Source organism: Adiantum capillus-veneris, chromosome 3, assembly GCF_014529385.1.
Source record: "Adiantum capillus-veneris isolate H3 chromosome 3, ASM1452938v2, whole genome shotgun sequence".
NCBI lineage: Eukaryota > Viridiplantae > Streptophyta > Polypodiopsida > Polypodiales > Pteridaceae > Adiantum > Adiantum capillus-veneris.
Window position 1 is genome coordinate 139,067,420 of NC_140933.1, and position 12,383 is coordinate 139,079,802.

Sequence of the window (12,383 nt, forward strand, 5' to 3'; positions counted from 1 at the left end):
TGTGAGATTTTCCCTAGAAAGCATAGCTATGACTCTTTCCTGAATCATACGATTCATGTACTCAGCAACTCCATTCTGAGCTGGTGTGTATGTTGCAGTAAACTGCCTTTTAATCCCCCTTTTAGCACAGAAATTGTCAAACTCCTTGGAGACATACTCTTCACCGTTGTCAGTCGGCAACCTCTTTAATTTCTTGCCAGACTGATTCTCAACGAGTGCTAAGAATTTTTGGAACACAGGAAGAACTTGATCCTTATGTTTCAAAGTATATGCCCACACCTTGTGAGTAGAGTCATCTATGAATGTCACAAAATAGTTGGCCCCCCCCCTAGAGATTTGGTTGACATAGGACTACAAACATCACTATGTACTAAATCTAGAGGTTCAGCTCGCTTTTGACCCAATGGTAAGTGCACGGACCTAGTCTATTTGCCATAGATACATTGCTCACAAACAGGAAAGTCAACATAAGACAAGATAGGTAAGTAGTGAAAACCGAGTAAGAGTTCTCATTCCTTTTTGGCTAATATGACCTAGCCAAAAATGCCACAACTCAGTAGATGCCAGCTCGACTATAGATATGTAATCATGACCAACATCTGACACATGCATGGAATACAAGGTACCATGCTTCTGACCTCTGAGTAGAACAAGATTACCTTTGCGTACTAGCCACGAACCATTGCCAAATGTGGTGTTGTAGCCCAAATCATCAAGCTGACCAACAAAAATTAAGCTTTTAATCAACTTGGGCACATGTCTGACATTACATAAAGTAAAGTGCGTGCCATTCCTTAGATGCAATTTGACATTTCCGACACCCTCAATGTCTAGTTCATAAGCATCACCAAGTCTCACTTTTCCACAAGAGTGAGAATAAGTAGAGAACCACTCTCTATGTGGTGTCACATGGAAACTCGCACCAAAATCTACTATCCAATTCTATGCATACTACGCATCTTTTGTAACAAAAGCCTTGACAGGTAGGTCTACTGTGAAGACCAATACGTTAGAGGTAAGTGGCATAACAACCACTGGAAGAGTCTCTACAATAGGAGCATTTGAAGACTCTAGCACATTGATCTCCTCTAACTTTGCTTTGCCCTTGTTTGAATCATCAGACTTAGAAATTTCACCGGATTGTTTATCCTTCTTGCTTTGCTGCCATTTCCTGCAATCCTTCTTCACATGCCCTTTTTTATGGTAGTGATAGCACTCAACATTATGCATAGAACCCCGATACTTAATGCATGAACTCCCACGTTCCTTGCTTTTGGCACGACATATGCATCACCATCCTTCTTGCCTTCGAGAGATTTCCTGCGAATCTCCTCGGTAAACAGACTCCCAAGGATGTCATTGTACACTAGATCGGTACTAGGTGCTAAGTTGCTAATCGCAGTACATAACATATCCCAAGACGAGGGAAAACCGCATAGCAAGAAGATACATTTGATTTCCTCATCGAAGACGAGGGTAAACCGCATAGCAAGAAGATACATTTGATCTGAGTGGTCAACTGAGTGAAAATAATATTGAACTCATTAATGTGAGTAGAAATAGTGCCCTCTTCCTTTATACAAAGGTCAAAAAACTTCTTCATCAAGAAAACCTCATTAGTGGCACTTTTGTTCTTAATTGGAACATAACTTATCTCGTACATCTCTAGCAGTACTTTCTCCAACTATAGTAAAGTACACAGATTCAGCCAAATACAAACGGAGGGTAGATTTGGCCTTAGCATCAAGTTTCTCCCACTCAACATATGTATACTCACCCTCTGGGCGCTCCAGGATAGGATCCAGTTGGCTTCTTATACATCTTGAATCTACTCTTTCCAGATAGCAAAATTCGTCCCATCAAATTTCCGGATATTGTAAATATCCTTTTCACCACTAGATGACATGGCTGCAAACTAAAGATAATATGGCGATAAACACTGGTAATTCTGGGAAACATTTGGCAGAGTTTCCCCAGAAAAACTGAAAAAATCTCAATCCAAATTGTCACAAGAGATCAGTAACGCATCAAAAGTAATGCTCTCAGAGCATAAGACACGCGCATCAGCCACTAACTATGCATAAAAAGTCAAAAAGCTAGCCCAAGACTGCCAACACGGCATCAAATGCACCTAGCTCTCTCTATACATGTCCTATGGCGAGGCCACAAAAAAAGGGGTACTCTAGCAGCCTGTATCACCGAAAGGATCTCAACATTCAAGAGTCCCCCTGCTCAAGAAAACCTCACGGTATTGATGCTCACAAAAGGTTATGCAGACAAGCAACCAGCCCAGTCTTAGAAAGGGCCTCCAAACCGAGTCTCAGAAATGATTGGGACTACCAGAAACAAGCCAAATTGGCTCCATAAAAGGTACATATGGTAGTTTCCACAACTCAACGTACATCCACTGTCAACAATAATGCAAGGTGAAATATACGCGCTCAAACAGGCGGCAAACAAAATGTGCAAGCAGTAAACAGATCCCTACAGGGAGTAAACCCGCTCTCAAAAGAGCTCAAGCACTATCAAAAGTGCCAGAACAATGCATATGCGCATCAAGTACTCCCACTGAAATCTGTGTTGATGCAAAACACTGCAACCTGTAAGACACCTGGATGTCCTATATGTATGCAAGAACCTGTGAGGAGATGGATGTTTGAAAAACTCGAGACAATGTCGATGCCAAAAAGTGCTCCTAATCAGCCCATAAATCATTTCAATAGCACATAATAGCCATAAAACGGCTATATACAATCCCAAAATAGTCTCTGAAAAACTTGCACCTGTGTCATGTACCTGTATTTGTATCTGTAGCAAAAGTGGAGTTGAAAAATACAAATCCTGAAGCGTAGCTTGGATGAAGCTTTCAAATGCATGAACAACTTCAAAAGGGGGTAAAACTCCAGGACACCTACTGGAAACGCTCTCGGAATGCTGAATTTTCCGATGTCGAAATCGGAAACTTGTTTGCACTTTTGAAAGTGCGCGCGCGGATGCAAAAATGGAAAGCACAAACCTCGCTCTGACACCAGTTGAAGGTGCTACGGGAAGCGTGTGCGAGTGCAAGTGCAAGAGAAGAGAGAAAGAGAGACTTGCTTTGGGTGGAGCGCACAGCAACGTAATCCTGTTGTTGCAGCTCCTTATTCTATTGTATTAAAGAATAAGTGTGTAATGGTTAAGTTAGTAGATGGGTTAGTAGTAAGTGGGATGTCCGGCCAGTTGGCCTAAATCCCAACAGTAAGATACCGTCGGATAATTTCACCATGTCATAGTACCTTGTCTTCATGCCGAAGGATAGCTTTGGGTTGTAGCACCTCTTCTTGGTCTTTGATTTTGGGAGGGTCTTCAATTATTGGTTCACTTGGTGACTCTCCTTTGTAGGGCTTAAGAAGGCTCACATGAAAAGCATTGTGTATGAGCCAATGGTTGGGCAACTTGAGTTGATAAGACATCTCATTGATTGGCTTCAAGATTTGACAAGGACCATAGTATCTTTTTGCTAGTTTAGCATAATACTTTTTGATGGCCCGTAGGATTTTTGCCCATCGTTTGCCTCAATCGAGCCTTGGGAAACTTAAGTAAGACCCAATCATTTTCTTTAAACATTAAGGCCCTTTTGTGCTTGTCAGCAGCAGTTTTTTGCCTTTGTTGAGAGATTGATATAGCCTCCTTAATCTTTTGGAAAGATTCTTGTAGGTCATAGCTATACTCATCGGTAGCGAGGATCTTCCCATGTAACTTAAGTACCAAGGGGCTTTTAGGTCGTCCCTCAATGATTTCGAAAGGTGCTTTTCCCATAGAAGTATGGACAGTATTATTGTACGCATAGTCTACAAGAGGTAAGTACTTTTCCCATTGTGAGTGTTGATCTACTTCTGCAACATAAGTCTTTAGTAGATCAAGTATCGTAAGATTGGCTATCTCACTTTGACCATCCATTTGTGGGTGATAGGCCAAAGAGAAATTCAATCTTGTACCTAGATTTTCAAAGAGACCTTTCCAAAAATTATTGGTCATTCTAGGATCTCTAGCTGACCAGATGAATATTGGCAATCCATGGTGTTTGAAAATTTAAGATATGAAGAGAGTTTTCATTTGGTGTGCATTCCGAAAGCATGAGAACTGGTTGGGACATATGATTCTCTTTGAGCTTGTTAAAAGCACTTTGCTCCTTAGCAGTCCATGAATACTTAACGTTCTTCTTTGTTAAGTCATGTAATGGTCCTGCAATTTGTGAGAATTTTGCTATGAAGCATCTATAGTATGCACATATACCAATAAAGCTTCTTAGCTCATGTAGATTCCTTGGATTAGGCCATGGTTTTATTACCTCCAGCTTTGATGGATCCATACGGATGCCATCTTGAGAGATAATATGACCTAAGTATTGAATGTCTTGAAGGAAAAATTTGCTCTTCTTTTGATTGAGAAAAATTTTGTTCTCCCTTAGTGCTTGAAAAATCACTTGAAGATGTTGCTTGTGCTCCTCCAATGACTTAGAGTAGATAATGATATCATCAAAAAACACTCTAGTGAATTTGCGATAGGGTCTAAATATTTTTTCCATTAATCAATTGAACATGGCTGGTGCATTAGTCAGGCCAAAAGGCATGACTAGATATTCATAAAGACCAAACATTGTACGAAATGCGGTCTTTAGGATATCTTCTTACACTATCCGTATTTAATGATAGACACTTTTAAGGCCAATCCTATTGAAGTGGGTAGAGCCTTTTAGCTTATTAAACAAATCTTATACCCGAGACATGGGAAATCTATTTTTGATAGTGGTATGGTTTAGTGCTCGATAGTTCAGGTATGTACCATATTTCTTTTGCACTAAAAGGACTAGAGAACAAAAGGGGGAGGAGCTAGGCCTCACCATCCCTTTGTCAACCAATTCTTGCACTTGCCTCATGATCTCCTCTTGTTGAGCTTGGGAAACTCGATAAGGAGGCTTGTTAGGCTGTGAACTTCCTAGCAGGAGCTCCCTTGTTTTGGAGGTAAGTCCATAGAGATATCATCGATGAACACATCTTGGAATACTTTTAAAAATTAGACAAGTCTAACACTTCTTGATTCCTACCATTCACATTTGATAAAACATTAGGATGTTTTAGGGACTCTTTGACAAAAATCATGTACGCAAAAATTGAGCTCTTCATTGACTTATCAAAAGCAAGTGAATTTACAAGTGATATAGTATGACCAGATTCACTAGCATCTATATACATACTCTTTCCCCTGTAGGTGAAGTAGATTCTTCGTTCAGGGAACTTCATGTTGGCAACCATGCGGTTGAACCATGGTGCCCCTAGGATAGCATCCTCATGTTGGAGAGGAGAGATGAAAAATTCTTGTTTGTCGACAGAGCTTTGTACATGAAGCCTCAACTTTCCAATAAAGGGAGTAACGGAGGCTTGTTGTCCCTTGAAAGCGGTATCGGCAGTTACAGCATCTCCCATCTCGAAAGCTTGAATACCCAACTTGGTGGCCAACTCCGTTGCTATGAATTTGTGAGTAGAACCAAGTTCAAACAAGATGAAGGCATCATGCTCCCTTACCTCTTACCACGCATAGGAGAGATGCGATCCTTTGCAATGAGCATCCTCTTTTGGAGCTTCAATGGTGGAAGCTCTAGGAGCCTCATTGCGGGCATTTCTCTTGGGGCAAGAACGATAGCCATGTCCTTGCTCCCCACACTTAAAACACTTATGGTCCTTGCGAAAAGCTTCAAGCTCTTCAGGAGAGGGTTCATTTTTACCTTTGTAAACTCACTTCTCCTTGGACCGATTGTTGTTTTTGTTGTTGGAATTGCCTTGGGAAAAGTTTTGGGCATTCCTTTTCCCCTTTGCATCACTTTTGTCTTTGTTTTCCATGGGCTTGAAATTCCATCTAGCCCCTTGTTGTATTACAATTGATGCCCAAAGCAACCATGGTGTGGTGGATTACTTCGCTGATAGAATCAGGCCGTTGAGAGTTGATGTACTCGGCCATGTGAAGCCCTCGTCTCCAAAAGACGCATCAAATTGTTGGATGAAGTCCAATACTTTGTTGGCAGCACCAAAGGTGCCATCATAGGTGAGAAAAGAAATATTCTTTCCTCCCTCTTTGAACTTCTTGAGCTTTTGTGACCTTCGCCATGCAGGGTATGATTTGCGATGTCCTCCCCTCTTGTATTTTCTAGGAGAATAGTCATAGCTTTCATTGGAAGAGGAGGAAGGTGAAGAAGAAGGAGAAGAGGGTGACCTCTTTCTTGCCCTTTTCTTCCTTTGTTTCTTCTCTTTCCTTTTGGAGACTAGCAAGAGGCCATCCAGGCCACGACGGAAATTAGGCATCACCGACTTCCAGTTAGGGGAAAGTTCTAAGCCCTATGATCTAACATTGGATGTGGCAGAGCAAGGACCAAAGATTACATGGCCACAGTTGCTACATCTTGCACCAAAGGTAAGGCGGCAATGATCCAAAATGGTAAGTACAAGACGCTCCAAAGCAAAGGTAGCCGGAGCAATTTCGGTTTGCAACATGGATGACATCCTTCCAATTGTCGAGGTCAACATAAAAGGAAAGAGGGTTGGGAAAACACCTACATTGATGGAGGTGCACAAATCTGTGTGATGAGTGAAGCTATGATGCTTCAGTTGGGGCTCCAGGTTGACAGGCCTTCTCCATGTAAGGCAAAGATGGCAAACAACGCAGAAGTAAAGTGTGTAGGTGTGGTAAGTGTTGTGAAGATAAAAGCTTTCAACACTGAGGTAGAAGTAGATGTTTTTGTAATGCCTACTAAGGGGGAGGGCTACCCATTAATCTTGGGAAGGCCATGGTTGATGGCCATGAAGGAAAAATAGGACTAGAGCACTATCCTTCTACGCATGACTGGTAAGAAAGGGGAGACAATCTACTACGATATGAAGACTGACAAACAGAAGCAAATGGGTCTAGAAACATCAACAGATGAAACCACTAGTGAGTCTTCCACTTTTGATGAGGAGATCACATCCACCGACAAAAGTGACAGTTCCATCGATGTGATGTGTATCATCATAAAGGATCCACAAAGGGTAAGCACAACTGGTGATCCGTCACCAGAAGGGCAACTCAATGAAAAAGAGAGCAAATCACCTGGCCTAGGAGAAATTAGGTTGAAGGGTATGTTTTCCACGGAAGAAACATTTGAGGAGAAAGTTTTTTGCAAATGTTGATGGGATTTCCTGACCTCTTCATTGAAAACTATGAAAGAATCACAGGTATTACAGTAGTGGAACATCATATCAAGCTGAAGGAAGGGGTAAAACCAGTTGTGCAAAAACTACGACGACTGGGGGTCATACAAGAAAAGGCACTCCTGGCCAAGGTAAGGAAGCTGCTAGAAGCAGGGTTCATCTATCCTGTAGAAAACTCAGAGTGCATGTCACTCGTGGTAGTGACACCTAAAAAGAATGGTAAGTGGAGGGTTTGCATTGACTACAACCACTAAATGCAGCTACAAAGAGAGACCACTTTCCTCTCCCTTTCTTAGATGAAATTTTGAATGAAGTAGCGGGTTTTGAATGCTACACCGTGTGTGATGGTTATTCTGGATATTTTCAAATAGGCATAGCCTTGGAAGATCAGCTAAAAATTTCATTACGCCATGGGGTTGTTTTGCATACAAAGTTATGCCATTTGGTCTCACAAATTCACCTGCCACATTCCAAAGATATGTCACATATGTCTTACAACCGTTCTTTAGAACATCCATAAGGGTGTCCATTGATGATTTTTTGTATATATAGCTCTCGTATTTCACACTTAGAAAAGGTAATTGAGGGATTGGCCAGGTTGCAAAGCCTAGGCGGGCAATTAAATGTGGACAAATGCCACATTGGGGAAAGTAAAGTCATTCTATTAGGCCATGAAATTTCAGCAAAAGGTATCAACGCCGATCCAAGTAAGGTGTCCCCACTCATAGCTCTACCTTCACCAACAATCGCACGTCAGCTGGTCTCTTTTTTACAAAAGGTGAGGTACTTGAGTAGATTCATACATCTATTATCACAACTTGTTCTACTAGTGCAATAGCTCACTCAAAAATCAACTTTGACCTAAAACGAGGAAAACGAATATCACTACAACAAGGTAAAGGAGGTCTTAGCCACCTTGCCAACTATCTCACCACCTAAGTGGGATGAAAAATTCTATGTCACCTCGAGTGTGGGTGATGACTCATTGGGGGTTGTGCTACTCCAAAAGGTTACAAAAACATCTTTCATGAGGCCAATTTACTTCTCTAGTCGAATGATGACAATAGCAGCAGACAAAGGATTCACCCATGTGGAACACCTAGTCCTAGCCCTTAGATTTGCAACTACAAAGTTTAGGTCATATTTGCTGACTAAGCAATTTGTGATTCTAACCACGGATGAGATGTTCCCCTATGTTGTACAAAACATGGATGTGTCTACTAGGATTACTAAATGGCTGGTTCATCTGCAAAAATTTGACTACACGGTACAGGTGGAAAGCACGACAAGGGAAAGCTTGCGGGGACTCATGACCTACCAAGGATTTGAGAGGAAGGTGAAGCAATCTAAAGGGGAATAAATTCGATTACTTCCAGCACCACCGATGGTAAAAGAAGCACACTCTCTCTACTTTGATGGAGCCTACAAGCAAGCATCCGATAAAGCAGTTGGTTGAAGGCATAGTGGTCTTTGATGACAAAGGTATCAAGGTATTTTTGCTTGGCCAATTGTTAGATTCACATTCTAACAATGAAGCTGAGTATGCAACACTAACCAAGGGTTTACAATGGTGCGTCTCGCAAGGGGTAAAGCACCTTAACGTATTTGGGGATGCTCTACTTTTGGTAAGGCAAGTAAATGGAGTATGGGCATGCAAGAATCCTAGCTTGACGACTCACTTAAGCGGTGTAAAAACCTTGCTGGGTAAGTTTGAAGAAGTTCAAATACACCATATCCCAAGGGCTCAAACCCATGAAGCAGATGCCCTAGCAAGTGAAAGACTGCAGGAAGTGGTGGTTGGGGCTATAAAGCTAAAGCTCCCTCTATTTCAAGGTAGTGATGCCTTACCTGATATCATGCATTTTTTGGAAACAGGGGAATGCCCATTGGATTTAACAAAGGGACAGAAGAAATGGCTGACACGGAAGGCCACAAGGTATCAGCTCATCAATGACGGTTTGTACTGTAAGGGTAAGGACCAAATACTTAGGAAGGTCCCTCTCTCTAATGAAATCAAGGGAGTAATTGCTAGTTGTCATGACGGGGTTTGTGGTGGTCACTTTGCCCTAGACATAACAAGAAGGAAAATCTTGCAGGCTGGCTTTGTATGGCCTAGCCTCAACCGTGATGTACACCACTGGTGCAAGACATGTAAGTTGTGTCAAAAGGCCAGCACTAGGTTACTTATGCCTGAACCTCAGACACCTATCCTTTCATATGGACCGTTTGAAAAGTGGGGTATCGATGCCATAGGACCATTGCCTAGAGCCAACTCAGGGAAATTCTACATCATCATGGGAGTCGACTATATGACTAGATGGGCGAAAGCCACAGCCACTACTAGAATCACAGCGATAGACGTAGCAAGGTTTGTCTACGAGCACATATGTTGTAGGTTTGGCACACCATTAGAGATCATCTCTGATAGAGGGCCATGTTTCATAGCAGACTTGGTAGGAGAATTAATGCAAAAACTTGGCATTACAAGGAGGCACTCTTCACCATATTACCCTCAATGTAATGGCCTAGTTGAAAAGGTGAATGGAATGGTTTGTAAAATTATCACCAAGCAGGTAAACAATCATCCTAGAGACTGGGATAAGTACCTACTACCAGCTTTGTGGGCCTACAGAACCTCATTTTGTACATCCTTGGGATTCACACCGTATCATTTGGTATTTGGTAAGGAAGCAATCTTGCCCATTGAAGTGCAACTACAAAGTCTCAGAGTAATGGCAAGCCAACTTCAACGGCCCAACATGCATTTGAGAGATCACATCATTGACTTGGAAAGACTACAGCTGGACAGAGAAGAAGCAATAAATTATTATGTGGCACAAGCAGAGCACAGACGGCTTAGCTTTAACCAGCATCTTTGGCAAAAAGAATTAAAGAAAGAAATGTTGGTGCTTCGCTACGACAATCACTTCGACACACGCGAAGATAAGAAACTCCTACTCCGATGGGAGGGCCCTTTCATCATCAGGAAAAAGTATGCCAATGGAAGTTACCAGCTTATGGAAGCTGATGGCAAACTTCATAAAACCAGGGTAAATGGTTGGCGGCTCAAACCTTATTTTCTTCGATTTGATTAGGCTCCACCTATCGACATTCCTAATGAGGATACATCAACCTCCAACTCCGACGACAATGATCAAACAGATGAGTTAGAGGCATCAATGCCCCTAACCTTACGGAGAGGTCTAATGACACCGGCTTGTCCGCACCGCCCTCTAGCCCGCAGCATGAGAATTGAGGTTCTTGGAAACTATGGCGGGTCGCCGTTTTTTTTTAAATCTCTCTCTCTCTCTCTCTCTCTCTCTCTCTCTCTCTCTTTCATTATTGCCCGCACTCTCTCTCTTATCCCCCCCCCCCTTTTTTGCCTCACACATGCCTCTCTCTCCTCCCCCTTGTTTTTTCCCACCGACAGGCCGAGCCCTTCCCCTCCCAATCTCTCCCCTCTCTCACTACCCCCGTCCCCCTTCCTTCTCTCTCTTCTTCCTCTCCCTCATTGTCTCTCGCTACATGTGAAAAACCCATAAGGGGACGATAATAATGCACTCTCCCTCTCCCTTATATCCCATCCTTTGACTCCATTAAATCCCCCCCCCTTCCTCGCTCAGTGTCGGCCCAAAGCAGCCCTACTACCCCCCCCCCCCCCCCCCCCCCCCCCATCTCTCTCTCCCTTGCGCATCCTCTGGACCAGCCCACGAGGGCGCAACAAAACCATCTCTTTCCCCCTCCCATAACCCATACACACCCACTCCCTCCCTCGCCACCTCACCCTCGCTCTCTCTCTCCCACTCTCTGTGCTCGGAGCCCATAGGTGCAGGATTATAGGGCCGAAACCAATCTCTCTCTCTCTCACTACACACGCACTTACACACACATGCCCTCTTCCTCTCCCATCTTCCCCAGCGCTTTCCCCCTCTCGCTCGCTCCGTTTTCCCTACACGCAGTAAACACATAATATATATATATATATATATTATATGTATATATACACATAATTGATAAAACTACCCCCCCCCCCCTTCCTTCTCTCGTTCCCACACACCACATTACACACATACTTACATACATGATACACACACACTACACACAACACATATACACATACATGCACACACACATCGCACGCACGCATATACGTACTCACAATAAAAAAAAGAAAAGGATAATACGACATCAACGTCAAAGGAAAGAAGGCGGCTAACTCGTGTGTCACCAACACCAAAACAAGAAGTGGTGCCGACGAAAGCACGCCCCGGCCAGCACCGAAAGGAGGTAACACATAACATCTCGGCTTCTCCCAACAAAAACCGATTCCAGCAGCAATAAAACCTCACACCGACCACCCAAACCATTTACAAAACCCTTGTAAATGCCCCAAACCCCCACTTTTCCCTAATGACCTAGCCATAGCTAGTGGATTGTAAAAAGACTCTCCTCACCCCACTCTTTCCTCTCTCTCTATCTCTACCTTCTCTCTCTATCTCTCTTACTAGAGAGGCATCTAGAACTTCTACAACGACTAGTGGATAGTTGCAAGGACCATTAGGTAAGGACCACCTCTCAAGCCTATATAAAGAGGCCTCCGCTAAGCACAAGGGGATATACAAGTGAAGGACGAACACACTAGCTCCATGTACTCTACACCACTAAGCACGTAATGCACCCCATGCTAGAGAGCTAATGGCATCATGTTTGGTTGCAAGCTTAGGCATTTTAGCATTGGCAACATAACCATTCTCCCCACGATTCACCACATCATGGTTGAGTTACTAATCACGACCACTCCATGCACATGAAGTAGTCACTACTCTCCCGCCACGCAACATGAGCACTCTTGGATTGAAGGCATCAATGCCATGCTACTTTGGACCGCTCTTGATATTGGTGATTGATGTCGTCGGTGGCTGCATCGTCTTGATGTTTCCCACTCAACTAACCTTCCTGCTAACTCCAACTTCGCCACGCACCATAGGGCGCTCCCATTCCATGATGAATCCCTAATGCCAAGAGCCAGGTTTTGTAATCGTCAAGACCACCACTTGTAAGTATCGTCATCGCCAATAAAGGATGCAATGTTGTTTTGATCTTTGGAGTCCAGCCTCTATTTTGATTTCCCATAACCGTTGGATGTTTCGTCTCTTGTAT